General features: G+C 40.8%; 1 protein-coding gene and 1 pseudogene across 1 annotated transcript in view; both read right to left on the bottom strand.

Annotated features, from left to right (window-relative positions):
* The window catches only part of Atg4c (autophagy related 4C cysteine peptidase), a 296,253-nt gene that overhangs the window by 132,697 nt on the left and 143,053 nt on the right, over positions 1 to 20,503 (bottom strand). The gene's annotated exons all lie outside the window — the stretch shown is intronic.
* Positions 8,731 to 9,946, bottom strand: LOC127198994 (transformer-2 protein homolog alpha-like; annotated as a pseudogene).

Genomic DNA, 20,503 nt, shown 5'->3' with positions numbered 1-20,503 from the left:
CTTGTAAATTAGAAATTCCACCCTAAAAACTCCAAGAAATGCATTGAATTTGAATACATCTTACAGCCTTCACACAATGTTAATACTGTATATTATAAAATGCATTAGCAAGGATTTATATTTAGCTTAATTTCATGTGTGACTCAATCTTTACAAATTAGAAACTGGCATTTTAAACAATTTATGAACAATACGGCATCAGCATGTCCATTTACAGCTTAGAAACCCCAAAGAGTTTTGGGATATCATTTGGAAATACTTCAGAAAGATAGAGAAGTAGTTATTCCAACCCCAAAGCATTATCTTATACGTTACACAGAGAACTCTGTTTCCTATGAGTAGACGTATTTGTTTTATATTAATGTTCCATGGACTCCAGTGTAAGAGAATAGATGAACTCAAATGATTAGTGTAATCAAGAGTAAGTTTTGGCTACAGATGCCAAATGATCATATTCATATCAATTGCTTTTGTGAAGAACCTGCGAAAGGAGATGGGAAATTTTGGTTTCTAGCCTGACCCTTAGCAATATGGTGATTGCAAACAGAAGGAGTGGGTTGGACAACTTTAGGTGTTCTGTGAATCAAGGCTCTTCTGCTTGATGACTTTTAGATATTCATATTAATACATCATAATCTCCCAGTGGCATGGTAAATTTGTAAACTGGTGCACAATCAAAAGGGATGTTATCTTAATTCCCAACATAATATTATTCCCATTCTGTAACCACTTATAAACACAGTTATTTGTCTAAGATGGCAGCATCCATGTGGGAGGCTGTGTGGAGCAGGTCCAGGGAATCTCACACCTGGTGGTGTGTGGAAAGCAACCTGAGAGTGAGGTGAATGGCTATCATTGGGCTTGGATAATCTCATTATCAGAAGAGTGGTAGAAAAATTAAGTAGAAGCAATGTCAGCTTGAAAATTTCAGCAGCGTTAGTGGAATATCATGGTGAAGACCCAATTACAGGAACCAGGTTTCATGGACCAGGCCATAATGGGCCAAGAAAGATCTCCAGTTATCACATTCAGAATAGAAAACAGTAGAGATGGGATCTTTTAGGGATGGGAAACTCCCTTTGACTGCATGGCACCATGTGGTGAAAAGTACTAGTCGGTGGTATGGTGGGGAGAACCACATCTCATCTGAGGTGCAGGGCTGAGAAACTAGCAAACTGGATGTTCCAGAACTGCAAAAAAAATTCTCTGTTGCGTTGCAGATGTTGTATCTACACATTGGGTAAACTTTTGTCATATGAAGTGGGGCTAATTAGGATTGTTATCATTCATCGTATGTGTGCCAGGACATTTATAGAAGAATAATCTGCTAGAAGATTCCATTTTCATGCTAAAACATAAACCAAGGACCATATATGATGTGGACCTAGACTCTCTGCTCAGATATAGTAGCACAGTCACGTTGTGGTTCCCACAATGTGGAGAGTAGGGACTACTTCGGGCATGCACACTGGCCACTAAACTTTGATCGCTTTCCCCTGGCAGGGCGGCCTTGCCAGGCTACTGAGGAAGAGGTTACAGGTAGTACAGATGGAACTTGATAGGCTGAGGTCAGATGTTAGGGGAAGAGGGCTCCCCTTTCTGAGGACTAAGGGAAGGAAGGAGGGGGATCAAGAGGGGACGAGGGAGGGGGATACAATCGGGATGTGAAGAATTTAAATTGCAGAACAAGCAGGTAACTTATATTGGTAAACCAACTGTATGGGAATAGCTCTGAGACTGATTGAAACATGAATGTCTAGGCATAGACAGTGCTTCTTGTTGGCTACAGAACCCCTATGAATTATTATTAGATGCCATTCTTCATATGGCATCAAGGAAGATTTACAGATGTCTTTTTTTTCCTGCTCATGCAAAGAGCAGAAAATCACCCTTAGTAGTTCTCTGCATCATGCACTCCTTATACACTTATAATTTTAGGACTATATAATGCTTGTGAGAAATTATATGTTTTCAGAAGAAGAAGAAGAAAAAAAAACACTGACAGTGGATCAAACTTGACAGGATTCATTCCTCTCAGTATGATGGACACTGATATCCTTCATCCTTCATATTCCAGCACCAAGTGCTTCAGTTGCTGTGCCTCATTAGAACAAGACAGGTCCCAGGATATCTTCAAAGAAAGCTTCCAATTGCAATTGGTCCAGCATTTCAGACTGTTCCACACAGCACTCTAATTCAGCCTGTAATTTCTCAACATTTAGAAACTGGACCACAAATGCTGTTCCTAGCTTATTTAACCATTTCCCCAATTTTATTTGGGCCCCTACAAAGGTGTTATTCATCCCAAATCAACTGGAAAAAACTTTAAGAGAATGATGCCCCATTTCCTTTAAGGGGGGTCTGGTAGGTTTTGGTTGCTTTCTTGGACTATAGAGGGTTATTATCAATGGGAGCTGTTTACAAGTTATTATTGGTCTTATTTAGAAAACAAGGTTGGACTCGGGGATGTCTCTCTTTTCCTTTATCTTACCTTCTTAGGTTTGGAGATAGGGATTGAAAAAAAAGAAGGGGGAATATAGAATATATAGGGAAGATAGAACAAAAGGTAGATTAGTGAATCTACTCCTCAACTTAGTGCCTTAATTGTCACTCACACAATTATTTTTAATTCACTGGTATAGAATTTTGTATATAGATGCAAAAATAAGTTTAATTTCAGATACAGTGGTGTAGAACTCAAATGTAAGATTATTCTTCACACACTATATATATATTTCTACTATAATGTGAGTTATTGTACCTATATAACTCAATTATAATACATTTACTTCCAGTACTTTGAAAGTGCTATTGCAGGCTGTTTAAGATAAATAAGATACACAAGTTAATTGTTAGTTGATCAAATCATGGTCATATCAATTACTAGTCTACTCTTGTCACAAGAATATACATCTTAGGTGCAACAGATAGATATGATTCTATAGAAAGGTAAGGTAAAATACTTAGGTAAGGTCTTCAAAAACCTCAGAGACATACAGAATATGGCATTTTAAAATATATTTTTTATTTTATTGTTGCTACTTTTGTTTTTTCAAGGCAGGGTCTCTCTGTGTAGCCCTGCCTGTCTTGGACTCACTTTGTAGACCAGGCTGGCCTTGAACTCACATCGATCCACCTCACTTTTTTTTTTTTAAGAAAAAAAAAAAAAACCAAGAGAATAAACGTTACTTTTTAAAAAATTGCATGGTCTGACATCATCTTCTCACAGCATGCATGCTTGGATGGTGTAGACTTTGTTAGGTCTCAAAGAAACTCAGGGCAAATGGCTGAGGTGACTATTAACACATTAATAAGCAGACATCTTTGTCTAGGTGTTTTCTTGCTATCTGGTTCCTCTCTTTGAACCCACCTCTCTTTTCCCCTTTCCCCCCTCTCCGTCCCCGCAGCCCTCTCCTCTCATGGGCAGAATCAGTCTGGACCCTTCCAGATACACCAGGCTGTTTTCTTCCTCATGCCATAAAGCCCTAAATTAGCCTGTAAACACCACCTGCCCAAGAATCAGATTAACTTCCTGGAATGCTGGGAGTTGTAGTACTTCAAAAACAACAAAGCCCCATAGGAAAGTATGGTGGCCTATAGGGTTGTCTTTATAAACTCCTAGTTAATATTTGATATTTATAATAATGTTCGTGCAAATGGTGGAAGTGGTTTTTCTACCGTGAATCTCAGGTTTAACACCGCCTACAACAAACCTCCTTAACCATACCCTGGATCAGTCATATCCTCAGTTTTCATCAGACCCAATGTATAATCGTTAGTAACTAAGCATTTGAAAACACATTTCTGAATGCTGTATTTACATCCAAGATGACTACTCCTCAATTGGAAAGTTAATAGGGAGTAGAACTTTGATCAGTAAATGTTGATTTTACAACTACAAGTACGATGTTTTATAGAATATTAACTGAGTCAATTAAATTTGTACTAATGGCTAATATCTACAAATCTCTCTGGGGATACCTATAACCCAGGCTACTCTCTTGAATAGGCAAATGGTTGAAGGGGATTTAAGAGGGCATGGATGAATTTGTAACTGAGGAGACCTGTAACTGCTGTAGCACAGAACCCCAGGTGCAAACTACATATAGTCCGAATGCTCTAACACATTATTTTAGGAAAATATTCTGGCAACTGTAAGATTTAAAAAAAAATCATGATAAATTCTAGCTCATAAGATCTCAACCTTCTCAACAAAGATATCTGCACCAAAATTGTGAGAGTGGTGTCCTTAAGAGCAGCTGAGGAAAACCCACCCCTGCTCTGCTCTCTCCATTTCCCAACCCGCAGCTCCTCTGACTTGGGAGGGTCCAGCGCAACAGGGATGCGGTTCCCTCTGCTGCACTGCTGACTGGTGACTGTCCCAGGCCAGCAGTCAGTAAACTGCATCTGAGGATAGTTTTTGGGTTTACTGAGAGAACTGGGAGGTGGTTAAGGACCACGTGCTACTCCACATACCCAGAAAAGGGTGCACTGTCCTATAAACAACTGACTCCTCCACTTCCGGTCACGTGGTTCCCCTACACTCTATCAAGCCCACTGCTCTTCCTTCCTTAGTTACTTTTGTAGAGCCCACCCAGCTGTTTGCTCTTCCCTGTCACGTTTCTGATCCTGCTAGTATCACCACCACAGGGTGGCCAACCATCTTACTCCATCTCAGTCAGCCTGCCCTGGCTGAGGCACAGGCTGCCCACGTGCTTGCTGCCAGCCAAGAGCAAAACTGGATATATTAGAACATTGCAGCCGGATATCTGAGTCCCATAGTGAATTCTGAACCCTTCAGATAAAAGACAGGCAGACTAACTTCTTAGCTTGGAATACAAGCCTCCTGGGCTAAAAAACGAAAAAGACAACCAACATCCTAAACTCTGATTTTGTTTGGTTCCATTCACAACCCAAAATACTAAAAATAAGACACAATGTCTTGCATTCAAATCCCACCTATAATTGTATTTCCTTTTTAAAAAGCAATTTAGAGCTAGAGAAATGGCTCAGAGGTCAAGAGCACCACCTGCTCTTCTATGGGTCCTGAGTTCAATTCCCAGCAACCACATGGTGGCTCACAAGCATCTATAATGAGATCTGGTGCCCTCTTCTGCCCTGCAGGTATAAAGCACTCATTATACATTAAAAAAATTAAATAAATACATAAACCTTTTTAAAAAGCAATTTAGCCAGGCATGGAGGCGCATGCCTTTAACCACAGCACTCTGGAGGCAGAGGCAGGTGGATTGCTGTGAGTTTGAGGCCAGTCTGGTCTACAAAGCAAGTCTAGGACAGCCAAGGCTACACAGAGAAACCCTGTGTCAAAAAACCAAAAGCAATTTAAGTAATATCAAAATTCAAAACCCAGAGTCATAAACAAGACTGATGAGTGCAAGCAAGATGATTGGCGGGCATGAAAATGGCTAATTGGGGCTAATAGGGCGAGAAAAAATAATTGAAATAAATCATTAGAAACGTCTTAAAATACCCAAACTGAGATGAAAGAGGAAGTGAATAATACAATAAATCTAATAAATCAAAGAGATCAGGTAGGAGACAGAATATCAGATGTAAAGACAAGGTAGAATAGATGGATAATCCAAAAAAAAAAAAAAAAAAAAGGTTTAATTAAAGTAAAATGCTCCCTGCAAGTAACACTAGTTAAAGGTTAAAGTGCAATTCCAGCTGCACTTTCTATACTTACATGAAGTATTTTAAATATCTGACATAGTTACTCACTCTGGAGAGGTTTACTGGGAAGCTGAATAATCATTTTCTCCACTATGCAAATTAAATGACCCTGAAAAAATACCATTGTCTTTCCCTCAGAGACCTCCACTATTAAAAGTCAAATGTCTGGAATTACACTACTAGTTATATTGACTCAGGGAAAGACATTTCAGAACTCAGGATTTTTGAAAGGATATAGGTGTCTCAGGAAGTCAGGATATAGGTGTTTCATTGCCAACAGACTGGTGCTGAATTCATCCTGTGCTATGCCATATTCGCTGCTAATTGGGTGTGCTAAGTGAGAAACAGGTTTGTCTTCTGGAAAGCATGCTTTAACATGAAGAACAGAATATTCCTTCGGAAAACTCACTGGTTTATGCAGAAACTTGTGGCTACTCAGATGTAGAAATAAATAGTGGTGCAATGATTGCTAATATTTAATATTGATTCATATGATTATTAAGATGACAGTTATTTTTTAAGCCATTATCATATAAAGAATAGTCACATAAACCTGTTAGATTTTAAAAACCCTTAACACAGTGGAGCTCAAAAGCGAGAGAGAGAAACTCCTTCTACTTCTACACAGTGTCTTATGTGCCCTACAACTCAGGTCCCTCCTATTCTTAATCCCTAGCAGCTTGTTTCTTGCTCCAAGTCTTCACATAGGCTTAACTTTATAAAATCCTGTGTGCAGAAAGCTCTTGCATTAAAGATGTGTGTTAGGGCTCAAAGACACCAAACAAAAGACAGGTGGTTTACAATTCACAGTCTCAGGGATCACAATGGGATCAAATATCCTACAACACTGCTCCATCAGACCAATCCTCAGAGCAAGCTCATCCTGGACACATGCTTCCAGTTAACCACCCTAACCCATGGTGACCTTTCTCCTTCCTTCCTTCCTCTCACTCCCCTTATGGTCCTGCAATCTCCATGCCTGCAAACCTTAGCTCTGCCTACCTTTCTTAAATGCAGTACAGGGAACAGGCCACTTTATTATGCAGTCAGGGATCATTTGGTAGGTAAGGTTCACAAACATAAATTTAGATAACTAACCTTTAACCATGAGCATTTGCTTATAGAACAGTAAACATCTCTGGAGGTTGGGAAACAAACACTTAACATTTGAATACATAGTAGCTCCAGACCAACCACACAAACAGTATATTTTGGCATATCGTTAAAGAATTCTGTTACAGCAGGGTTACAAACACATACAGTGAAGAAGTCTCTATTGAATTAAAAATGGATCAAAGCCAGGCATGGTGATGCATACCTTTAATCCCAGTATTCAGGAGGCAGAACTAGGTGGATCTCTGTGAGTCTGAGGCCAGACTGGTCTACAAAATTAGTCCAGGACAGCCCAGGGCTACACAGAGAAACTATGTCTTGAAACAAAACAAAAGGTCAAGACAGAGGTAAGAGATTAACTAAAGATGGAGAGATTTCGTGCCTGCAACTCCTTAGCACAACTGAAACACACACACACCCAAAACAAAAAACCACTTTCAAGAGGAATAGAAAGCAAGAAATGATGAAACTTGGGGCTGAAATCAATGAAATAGAAACAGAACAATACAACTAATAAATGAAACAAAGAGTTGGTTCTTTGAGAAAACCAACAAGATAGATAAACACTTATCCAAAGGAACTAAAAGAGGAACAGAGAATATCCAAATAACAAAATCAGAAACCAAAATGGGATATGACAACAGACACTGAACAAAACCAGAGAACTACAACACAGATTTGAAAAACCTCTACACCAACAAGTTGGAACAATGTAAAAGAAATGGATAATCTTATTCATAGGTATAACATTCCAAAGTGAAACCAACATCAGAAAAACAAATAGACAGCTGGGTATGGTGGCACATGCTTGTAATCCCAGCACTCAGGGAGGCAGAAGCAGGTGGATCTCTGTGAGTTTGAGGCCAGCCTGGTCTACAGAGCAATTTCAGGACAAACACATCTACATAGAGAAGCCCCATCTCAAAAAGAAAAAGAAAGAAAGAAAGAAAGAGGGATAAAACCAGATTTATTTAAACTCCTAAACTGCTGGGTGTGGTGGCGCACACCTTTAATCCCAGTGCTTGGGAGGCAGAGGAAGGCAAATCTCTGTGAGATCAAGGCCAGCCTGGTCTACAAAGTGAGTTCAGGACAGCCAAGGTTACATAAAGAAACCTTATCTCCAAAATAAATAAATAAATAAAATAAAAAAGAAACATAAAAATAAAAGATTCAAGACAGTGAGTTTTTTAAAAAAATATTTATTTATGATTATATATACACTGCTCGGCCTGCTTGTACACCTGCATGCCAGAAGTGGACATTATATCCCAGTATAGATGGTCCTAAGCCACCATGTGGTTGCTAGGAATTGAGCTCAGGACATCTGGAAGAGCACTCAGTGCTCTTAACCACTGAGCCATCTCTCCACCCCTCATCTTATTTTCTTATATATATATTCTGTTTGGTTGTTGTTTGCTTGTTTGTTTGTTGAGACAAGGTTTCTCTGTGTAGCCTTGGCTGTCCTCGACTCCCCTTGTAGACCAGGTTGACCTCGAACTCACAGAGATCCGCCTGCCTCTGCCTCCTGAGCGCTGGGATTAAAGGCGTGCGCCACCACTGCCCGGCATTTTCTTATATTTTAATTATAAAACTGGACATGACTGATACTACAATGTCCATCATAAAAGCGTTCAAATGATCATGTCATTCCTCATAGTAAGGAGTTAATCTTTTGTAAAGAGGAAGAACCGCAAGCTTCCTTTTCACTCAGTTGTTAACTACGCAAACAACAGCGACACCTTAGGAGTATAACAAAGAGAAGAAAACTGCAATGCAACCAACCACACATAGATTAAATAAACCAGGGATTGTTTTTTCTAGGAAGCATTGGAAATCCAGATTCCGGGAGGGGTGGGGGGTCAGAGGGGAGGGGGAGAAAGAAAGAAAGAAAGAAAAAAGTCCTTGGGCACAATCACTCCATTATCAATAGTATCTTGAGCTGTAGGAATGAGATCTTGACCATGACCTGTAGCAACTATAGTGAGAAGGCGACCTTCTTCTGTGCTGTCAATCATAATCTTCATATGTGTTATAGCCTCGATCACATCCTCTCTATCATAGTAAAAATCTCGCCGTCTACCACCGCCTCCACCACCGCTGTGAGTTGGTCTGCCCACGCAAATCCCTGGTGTAGGTGCGTGCGCTCTCTTGGTGATAGAAAACTCCACAGGACTTCCACCATTTGCTCTTTCCATAACCTCCTTAAAGTCATCTGTCCTCTCAAAATGTGCAAAAGCAACTCCATGTGACCTCCTGGTTTGCTGATCATAAACTACGTTGACACCATATCCAGGAAACACTTGACGAAGATCTCCCAGGCCAGTGTTGGGATTTGGCTTTGCGCTGCTGCCAGTATGTCTTCTGCGATTTAGACATCCGAGGGACTCCTACCTTGAGATCGTCTCCTATGGGAATGGGACCTGGATCGAGCACAGCGTCTCCGAGAGTGCCTCCTCCTTGACCTTGATCTGGATTTTGATCTTGATTGAGAACGGGACTCAGAGTGTTTGGAAACCCTTGACGGACTATAAGATTCTGACCTGCTCTTTCAGTGTAAGCCAGCAGGAGTTCCTGTTGGAGATTCGGATTGAGAGCGAGACTCTCTGCCCGCTAACTTGTTCTCTTCTACATCACTCGCGTTGGCCAGCTGCTTCCGAGAACTAAATGAGAGACAAGTCTTGGCTCCAGAGCCTACGGCCTAGTCACCCCGCTGTCGGGACTGTGGGAAAGAGGAAGGGTTATGGTCAGGGTGCGCTCCACTCCCACCAGCTCGCATGCAATTGGGGGCAGAATTGCAGCTGTCCAGAAGGTGAAAAAAAAAAAGAGTGGTTGAAATCCCAGGTGAGGGTCCCAGGGTGCTCAGCACTCCCCCTTTCTATGAGGAGACCTCAGTAATAAATAGATTCAATATTGAGGATCTCATGCAAGTAGTCACAGCTATTCTGATAAAGATGATGGCTCAGAGGACAGAGGACAGCATTCGGCAACACTCCTTTGCTTCTGCCTCGTACATATTACAGCAACTCCTCTCTTTGCATTGCTCCCTAAGCCTTGGAGTGAATGATTACTCCAGCTCAGGCTGGGTACTGAGCTTGTATCTTAGGTTGGGTTTACTGCTGTGACGAGATGCCACTACCATTTAGCTGGGGCTGGCTTGAAGTTTCAGAGGTTTAGTCCATTATTGTCATGTCAAGAAGCGTGGCCACACACGGGCAGACACGGTGCTGGAGAACGCGCTGAGGGTTCTACAACTTAACACAGAGGCAACAGAAGGAGACTGTCTCACTAGGCTGAGCTTGAACACGTAAGACCTCAACGCTCACCCCGCAATCACACATTTCCTCCAACAAGGTCACACTTACTCCAAAAAGGCCACACCTCCGAATGGTACCACTTCCTATGGGCCAAGCATTTACACACATGACTCTATGGGGGCTATTCCTTTTCAAACCACCACAGCATGTAAAAGAAACTGGGACCTAGGTGAACAAATAGAAACCCTTGCTAATCTACTTTGATGTCACCCTTGGTTCGTGGTCACCTGGGCTGTTGAACACTGTTAAGCATCTTAACTGATAGCCAATGTTGCTGACCCTAACCCTTAACCAACATAGGATAGTGGCATAAAAATACAAAAAATTTAGAAAGAACCGTTGCCTTAAATGACGAAATGTCTCAGAATATTGCAAAACCTTTTATAAATCAACTTTTAAAAAGAATAGTCATGAGACTCGTTAAAATAATAAGATGACCAATTTCTCCTGAAGCTCTTCTGTCTTCTGGGCACTCTATCAAAAATTAATCATAGTTTGTTTGAGTAACACCTACAGGCAGACAGATGATGCAATGAGGATCTCTTGGGAAACTAAGAGACTAACAAGCGAATGTCACTGTGGAGCTGAGAAGTCTAATGATTTTAATACATTGTAGGTTAAATACTCCAAGGAAAAAGGGAGAGCTAAAGAATATTGTATTCTTTGTAAAGTTAGAAGCCTTGTTGCATATACAGAAAAAGACCTTAATGTTTCTATTAGATAATTCTGTTTATCTTACTGTTATTTTAAATTTTTAATTAACAGGAAATAATTTACTGAGAGTTTAGTTTTTCATCATGAGGAATTTTATTGAAAATGTCTTCCTTTAAAAAAAACTGAAAGGGACAGCTACTTCATTAGAGAATTCTCCCAAATAATTAAAAAATAACTTATTTCTCAGTCTTTATAAAAGAGCTGAAGATATCAGCCATTACATCTAAGTCACAACCAGTCAGAGAAATACCTCCAAGCAACATTAATGCAAATATTCTAAATTAAATATAAGACTTTTGATTTTTATGTAGCTCAGTTTATAATTACATGCTCATGACCAGGTTAAATGTATACATTTAATAAAAGCAGGGCACAGTCTATGAAAGCCAATCAATATAATAAACAAAATTGGTGAGAAAAAAATGAAGGAAAGACATCTCATCACTACAATCAATTCAGGACAGCAGTTTAAAATGAGTACTATAGAAGGGACCTGTCTCAGTATTAAAGACTGGGATGAAGAAGCCACAACTAGCATCACGTTCATTGGAAAAGTATTAGCATATCTTCATGGTATGAATAAATCAAGAGTGCCCCTTTCAGCATTCATAGTCCATAACGTACTCAAATGTCTGTCGAGACCACCCAAACATTAAGGAAGACAAAAAGTACACTTGTACCTTGCATAGACAGGTATTATTTTTATATATGGGGCAAATACATTTAAAATACACAGTCCCCAATTTCCAAATACATAATGTATTATTGGTTGTTGGTTGTGCTGTACCATAGGTCTACAGAGCTAATTCATTTTGGATGAAGAAAATGCTATACTTAACGAAATCATGTGACATAAAACTTGTGCCATCTATAAAAGACTTCAAAAAATAAGATTTTTTTATTTTCTAGGGATTTTTGTCAGGAGCCTCCCTCCCTGCCATTCCTTGCATGGAGACTATTTTTAAATGAAAGTCTTCTATTCCCTTTAAAGCACCCTCAGGGTTAGATCTCCACTTACTGTATTGTTTCTTTCTAATGCACAACCTCTCACATCAAGGCTAGCTCATGGCCTTGAGACTCATTCAAATAAACATCAAAAGTCAGGGTAATTATGAATTGGGTTTGTCTTTTTTTTCTAGAATGAGTACCAGTGCTATCTCTCATGATATTTAACATTTTGTACAAGGTTGAAAGATAAGCTAAAAATAACTCACCAGCCCCCACTGCTTTATTCTCTTTCTCTCCACTGTGCCTTTGGCCCATAGCTGCTCTGCTTATCCGATTTCTTTCACTACTTACTACCGCTTTCTTCTCTTTCTCTCGCCAAACTTTTATCTCATAAAACCACTTATAAGCGTTTCCAATCTCATCCCACCCCATCAGTGGGATTATAATTCCTGTCTGAGTACACACATCTAAGGTCATTCATTTCATATGCTTTCAGAGCAACTAAGTGCTTCCTCCTGCCGTCTCCTAGAACAGGGTTGTTCAGAGCAGCAATTTGGTTGGCCTAATCTGTCCCTGTTTCTGTGGCTACATCTAGATATTCTAAAGGGGATCACCATGCATACGTTAGGTCCTGGTAGGTCTTCTTGCTACTGAAAATAGACAGCCCTTGGACATATCCAAGACATCTTGATTTTCCCCCTTCCTCAAGGTAGACTGTTCAACTAGCACCTTTCGTCTTCCTAATCTCTTTCTCCCTTTCTCTGTCTCCCTGGCCAAAAGTCTCTAAGGACACCTCTCCCTACCAACAGCCACAAAGCCTGAGGCCTCAAGCTGCTAACCTATCTCCAGAATCTATTTTTTTCTCTCCTAAAGAATTGATCACAACTTCCAAAAGCAATTTTATCTCTATAACCCTTCCTACCCACTACCAAAAGCATGTCACTTAGCATCCCTGCCTGGTCGCTCCAAAGCCATAATCTCTGTCTGTCTCCTTTTCTGTAAACTGCATGTAAAAATTCTGAGGAAAAAATAAGGAAAACAACTTCCAATTCAACTTCTTCAGAACATCATCAGCAATCATTCAAAATCTTCCCCTCAACACCTAAATGTCCTTCAAGTGATGAAAAAGTGGAACATATAAAATATGGAATAATATTTAGCTGTAAACAAATGAAATTAGCCAGGTGAGGGTGGCGCACACCTTTAATCCCAGCACTTGGGAGGCAGAGGCAGTCAGATCTCTGTGAGTTCGAGGCTAGCCTGGTCTACAGAGCGAGTTCCAGGACAGCTAGAGCTGTTACACAGAGAAACCCTGTCTTGAAAAAGCAAAACAAAAAACAAACAAACAAACAAAAAACAAATCCCTCTAAGAAAAAAGAAGAAGAAAAAGAAGAAAACCAACAACAAAAAAATGAAATCATGCACTTTGGATGAAACTAGGAAAGACTATCCTGAGTGAGGTAACCAAGAGCCAGAATGACAAATGACACATTTTCTCTCTTTTGTCAGAGGCTGCTAGCTCCAAATCTTCAGATGTGAGTACATATTCTGTAGTAACTGCACAAACAAGGAACTGCTAAGGTAGGAAGTGGAGGAGCAACAGAGAGGGCAACAGCATGGTACAAATGACTTAATGAAGAAAATGGGGAAAGGGGGCCTCTACTGAGGGAGAGAGATACATACAGAAGAAGGGAGGAGGGAAAAAGAATAGTAAGTAGATCTGAAAAAGTCATAATGAATCATACTATTAACTACTGACCATAAAAGACTATAATACATACAGGTCTGTATTTCCTCAAAGTCTCCCTTCTTCAAAGTTGTCCAAGATACTCCCAAAACATTGACTCTATTACTATTGTCCTTAATTGCTCCCCAGAGCTGGAGGGTAAATCTCTGTTGCTGAAGACATCATGTACTTCAGACATGGTGCTAAAAGACCCTTAAGTGAAGCTGAGCTAAGTGTCTCCTCTCTGAGGACAGCTTTCATGGTACCAGAAGGCACCATGCAGGCTTCCAAAGGAAAGAAGAAGCAAACAGTGCTACTCAGCTTTGGCTCCTGGGAAACACAACGGTGACTGGCGTATGATAACCTTAAGGGTACAATAGTGCATGCGTGACTTGGTGGTAACCAACAGATCTCAAATGGGACCTAATACGTACTCAACAAGAAGAATTCATGCTACTGAAACCACAGACAACACAGATCTTGGATGAGAACCAACAGTCACTACTTTACAAAACTAGCGTGATATCTAACTACACATCGAATATTTGTCCTTATATCCACAGATAAATGCCGTCTTCCTGCATCGTCAAGAAGTCTTAACCTTGAAGCATACAGAGACCATTACAGCAAACCCAAGCCACTAAAACAGAGTTGTGGAGCCCAGTCACAATGGATATAGCTACAAAACAATTCCTGCACATTCTGGAAGAGAGGGTAAAAACACTGTGAGAGCCCGGGGATCAGAGAGTTTGTTGTGTTTCTTGGCAATGTCAAAAGCCAAACACCCACAAAGCCTCAACATGGCTGCCAAATGATAAGCTGAACATGGACAAAAACAGTAGACATGCAGCCGGGCGTGGTGGCGCACGCCTATAATCCCAGCACTCACGAGGCAGAGGCAGGTGGATCGCTGTGAGTTCCAGGCCAGCCTGGTCTACAAAGCAGGTCCAGGACAGCCAAAGCTACACAGAGAAACCCTGTCTTGAAAAACAAACAACAACAACAACAAAAAAGTAGACATGGAGAAGTAAACAGAGGAAGTCCCACAAGGCCTCACGCTACACAAAGAAGTACAGACAACCAAGGAATGCGGAGGGTGGGAGAAATGGTCTTTCCCGAGGAAAAGCATACTAACCTATTATCTAATGACTAATGTTCATCCCTGAAAACATACGTTATACAGACTAAACCAATTATTTAGAATATGTATTATATGTGTGTGTGTGTGTGTGTGTGTGTGTGTGTGTGAGAGAGAGAGAGAGAGAGAGAGACAGAGGGGGGGCAGAGAGAGAGAGAGAGAGAGAGAGAGAGAGAGAGAGAGAGAGAGAGAGAGATGGATTTGAAAGAGAAAGGAGGGGTATATAGGAAGGTTTGGAGGGAGGAAGGGGAAGAAAGAAATTATATAATTATATTGTAATCCCAAGGAAAGAGGGGAAATTATAAAAAGTAAAAACCCACTTTTCCTTCTTTTAGTGTCATCGATGACCAGCAAAACCCCACTCAGAAATTTCTCATGGTCTCTTCATCGTCTTGGTCCCATAACCACCCACCTCACAACCAGGAACTCTCATATAAACTCCCCAGCCTGCCCTTGTTGCCGCACTTGGAATAAAACAGCCTGTCACCCAGATTGCTCCTGCCTCTGCTGACCCAGTATCCTCTCATGACGTCTAGCACTCATGTTCATGGGTTTAACAGGCTTTCTCAGGGAAATAACATATACAGGAAAAGCCCAGCCCATTATGAACTCATGCAACATAAATTTTGTAATGTCTATGTTATTAAGGCCTCCTTCTAGGGTACTAACAGGTAGCCCAGACTGGTAATGAGGTGATGCAATCTATAAGAAATAAATCATTATTTTCACTATGGGGGCATTTAGAGATCATTAATGAATCACAGAAAGTAAGAGATTTTTTGTTTGTTTGTTTGTTTTTGTTTTTTGAGGCAAGGTCTCTCTGTGTAGCCCTGGCTGTCCTAGACGCGCTCTGTAGGCCAGGCTGGCCTCGAATTCACAGAGATCCGCCTGCCTCTGCCTTCCAAGTGCTGGGATTAAAGGCGTGTGCCATCATGCAGGGCTAGGAAGGAGGTATTAAGCCCCTGTCTTCCCTAGCTACCACCTGTGTTGTAGTTTTAAAAAATTATATATGAATATATTAAGGAGGTAGCTTAAGGAGAATGCCTATTATTACAGCAGTATTATCTAACCCGCTAACCCGCTATCATATCAGTAAGACACAGGCACCTGTTGTATTTTAAATAATCCTTATTTCACTTGGGGCTGGAGAGATATTTCCCCTTAAGCTAACTCCACCCCAGGCCTTGTGTTTTAATCATTCCTATCTGAGCTACTTCCCAATGCGTTCCATCTAGGCCGCTTCTCTCCACGCCAGCCTCAGAGTTCTTCCTATCCCATGGGCGGCTCGGCTTCCTCATCCCCGCCTGCCGTCCCAGTCTCCCCCTCCTCTTTCTTCCCGTGATCCTTTACTCCTCCAAGCACTTGAACCTTGGCCACCGCGCCTCCCTAACTCCGCCCTGCCTAGGTGCAGGCTTGGGGATATTTCTTAAGCAAGGATTACAAAGGTTATTTGTGTCTGCTTGAAAAAGGCAGTGGAAAAAAAGAAAAAGAAAAAGACAGCGAACAGACCTCAAGGGGCTTAACAACAAGAGCCCCGAACTACGCCGTCACACACCTGGCCCCTGCTTGCCTGCATATTTTTTAGTTTCTATTAGGGTTGAAAAGTTACAGTTAGCGACATAACCCAGCCAGGTGTCATTAAAGCGCAGTGATCTGGAGCCCCGGGAGGATGTGGAGTGTGGGCTGGAGGCTATGTTAGAGAAGTATGAACCAGTGTACTTACTGCAAGAATTCAGATCCGGTCCACAGTGACATGGATTTGGAATAAGCTGCTGTCTTGTGTATCAGCAAGCCAGCTGTTTCTTCCCGCGTAGAGCCATAGAATAAACTATTTGACTTTTGCAACTCTAAAATTTATCGGCTTACTCAGGATTTCTGTACTGGGGAAGTGAACTCATTGGTCTCTGGAAAGCAGGAGATGTGTCCTGCCTTACCTTTCAGGGGCACACTCTACTGGACCTTTATGTCTCCCCAATACTCTCAGTTAAGATAAAGGATTGCTGTTGTTTTTCGAGACAGGGTTTCTCTGTGTAGCCTTGACTGTCCTGGAACTCACTCTGCAGACCAGGCTGGCCTCGAACTCACAGCCATCTGCCTGCCTCTCCCTCTCGGGGTGCTGGGATTAAAGGTGTGCAACCACCACAGCCCAGCCCAAGAGGAGTTCTAAGAGAAGAAAACAATCCAGGGAAAATTGAGCCAAGCAGGCAACTTCATGCACACACTGTTCAGTCTTCAGTCCACCTCCCTATGATGTCATTGCCATGGGGGTGTGGCTCTGCCCAGGACCATATAAAAGGACAAGCCATCCCGTGGCCCCCTGTACTCCCTCTTTCTCTACTCTCTCTTCTTCGTACTCTTCCTGTCTCTGTCTCTGTCTCTGTCTCTCTCTGGGGTTTCCCTCCCTCCTTCCCTTTCTCTCCCAGGTTGATTTAATAAGCTCGGTATAACATACTATCTGGTACCTTGTATCTATTACTACCTCATTCTCATATATAAAATACACCAACATAGGAAATCTGGACTATAAGTACTGCCTTGGTGGTTTGGGACTTTTAAAAGAAAGAGTCATAAACAGCAGCAACCAGGCAAACCTTACCCGGGAGCCCCAACAGGAAAAGCTGACAAGGGAACTTAGCACTTCTTGACCATTGGGAAATGTGAGGAGATAAAGTGTCACTGAGACATTCATCATGTTATTCCAAAAATGGGACACAAAAGGTCACCAGAGAATTAAAAAGGCCTCTGTTTGAAATGTTTTATAGCCAGCCCAACTGTTCAACACGCTGATAGAAGCCTGAGAGGACAAGCTCCAACACATGCGGGAAGGTTCTTAGCAAACACTCCGGACGACGGAAACACTGTGTACAGACTGGCAGAAAGCCGTTTCCTAGGAACACAGCGTTTAGAAGCAGTCTGCGCTGACTCAGTAGCTCTCAGCTCAAGACACCTGGGTCCTGCTGGTCACACATGCTGTATTGACCTAAATCACATGTTGTACAACTTTACACAATTTGTAATTATTTTTGTAAAAGGTTTTTAAAAGTCCTATTTCTCCTTTGTTTCTTGGATTTGATCTGGAGATTGACTGACCATACTGTACATTTCCTTTTAAGGCTCTCTCTCATACCTTGAGGCTACAGTATGGACTTTCAGTCCTTTCATTCTAATAAATCTCATTAGCTAAAAGGAACTGTGAATTGTGTGTTGGCTTCTTTTCCAGGATGGAAGCTGCTGTTGCCTACCATTTGATTTAACAAAAGTCTCCTAAAATCAAAACTAAAATGTGTAGCACGGGTGTAGAGATAGACAAGTACATTAACAGAGCACAGTAAAAACTCCTGGAAGCCAGGCAGGGTGGCCCATGCCTGTGGTCCCAGCACTCTACTCCAGGAGGCAGAGGCAGGCAGATCGCTTTGAGTTTGAGGCCAGCCTGGTCTACAAAGCGAGTCCAGGACAGCCAAGGCTACACAGTGAAACCCTGTCTCGAAAAACCTAAAAAATAAAAGTAAAAAGTTAAAAAAATAGTTCAGTAGGAAAAAAAAAAAAAAAAAAAAACCACAATTCAAGTTTCCACAAATAGTCCTGAAACATTTGAAGTCACACAAAAGGTGAAAATTTGAGCTAGACTCAAAATTAAATTTCATTGTAAAAATTAATTTTAATTTAAAACTTAAATTAAAACCTAAAATTAAGTAAAAAATTATCTTGGAACAAATTATCATCCTGAAACAATAAATCTAGAAAAAATACCAGAAGGTTTTTGTGATTTTAAATTGAGCAAAGATATTTTAAAAATTAAATCACATGTTTTGAAGAAACTGTCTGATTATATGGTGACCAGCCTGCCCTTAAATTCCAAACCCTCCTACCTCAGCCTTCTGAATGCTCAGATTGTAGGAACGTACCACCATGTCAGCATCAACAGTCTTTTATATAAGACAATGCAAGAACAATCAGTACAAGAACAAATTAGTATATTGCATTTAATTAAAAGTCTACTCTTAAGAGAGTGCTGTTAAAATAATGAGATAATGAGCTACACTCTGAGAAAATATTTTAATTCTTATAGTTTATTTCAAATCTCAATAATAAAAAAATAACTTCCCAGTGTGGATAAGATTTAAATAGACACATAATAAAACAAAATATGCAGGTAGAAAGTAAGCATATGAAAGTGTTTTGAGCATGATTTGTAATTTAGCAAATGCAACTTAAATCAAAATGAGACACCATTACAAATTTTCTAAAAGTTGACATTAAAAAAAAAAAAAAGGAGAGAATACCAACTGAAAACGCAGAGGATCTGAAACACGCACTGAAATGTGAACTGTTAAAGAATGGAAAAGTGCAGCCACTTCCAAAACATAGAAATATGCACCAACTTTGTTAGGGTCTGAACACGCTGAAGAAAAGACTCCAGACTCAAATAGTATTATGCAAACAACAAAGACATTTATCCTGCAGGATCCAACATGTTGGGGTGACCATTCAGACATGATAGTGACCCCCAATTGAGCTTGTAGGCAGTTTTATAAGTATTTAAATTCCAAAAGGTGGTTAAGTAACCATTTAAACTAGAAAGCCTGGGCAAACTGAGTAAACACATGGGCTTCTCTGGCCAGGTCATGAGTTTATCATGAGGCAGAAGATTTCCAGAGCAGCAGTATATCTTTCTTACCCAATTATACCCGCAGTAAAAACCATTTTTAAACTAATCTTTCTCTGGCCAGGTCATGGCTGGCTGTGGTTAGCTGCCCACTCCTTGCAGCATTTCCTGTGACCGCTGAGCCCACCTCTGAAGAATGGAGGAGGCCCAGGCCTGCTCTGAACCAACAGAAACTGAAGCCTGTTGCTAGACTTGTGTAACCGGTGGGTGGGGGTGGGGTGGGGCACATACACACATATCCATTTCAGCTGTATTTGTAATAGCTGTCAAGTAAAAACAGCTCAAATATTTATCAACACATGAATGAACAAACTGTAGTACACTCATAAGATAAAACGTTATCCAAGAATGCATTATACCAAACTATTGATAATGATACAAGTTTTATTGTTGAGTGATTATTACTATTTAATATTGATAATGATTTTAGTAAAATCATTGTTTACTCTGTAACCAAGTAGATACCCAAACAACCACACAGGGAGACCAGGATGTGTTTAATTAGCCTATAGCACAATACTGTGATGTAATTATTCCGTCCTAAGCCTCCAAGCTAGTATAGCTTCCTCCCATTCAGACTTCCCACATTATACTTGCTTTTTACTCATATCCTAGGTCAGGCTCATTCCTCCTTGTGTTTCCTGGTCCTCTCCACGTGCATCCCTCCTGTCCTTCCTCCTCTTTCTCCTCCCCATCACCGGACCAGGATGTCCCACCCTATCCTCTGCCTTGCTCAACATTGGCTAGTTATTTTTTTTTTATTGGTAATACAGAGAGCAAATGGTGACATGTTTACACAAACTTGAAACTGGAGGTACTTAGAATAAACATCACAGTGCAGTGTCTGGATTGAAACCAGATAGTGGAGTAGAGAAATCAACATTTGACTGAATAGACAATGGTAAACTGTACACGGTCCATAAGAAAATTATACCAGCATTAGATATATATCAAAATAGTTATTAGGAGAGCCATAACCCTCTATGCCCCATATGTGACACCTAAGGGAAAGCAAGCCTGTCCACAGGCTAAAGGCAGATCCAAGGTTATCCAGGGTAGGCATTGTTTCATAGGGAAAGTGGTGAAGGGTAAGAAAGGCAGAGTGCCTGCTTGCTCTCTTGACTATGGGATGACTATACAAGGACACACATGTGTTAAATCACAACATATGTTAACACTTCAACTGAATG

Source organism: Acomys russatus, chromosome 2 (genome assembly GCF_903995435.1).
Source record: "Acomys russatus chromosome 2, mAcoRus1.1, whole genome shotgun sequence".
In the NCBI taxonomy this organism is placed as follows: domain Eukaryota; kingdom Metazoa; phylum Chordata; class Mammalia; order Rodentia; family Muridae; genus Acomys; species Acomys russatus.
This window is presented reverse-complemented; position numbering and strand designations above follow the sequence as displayed.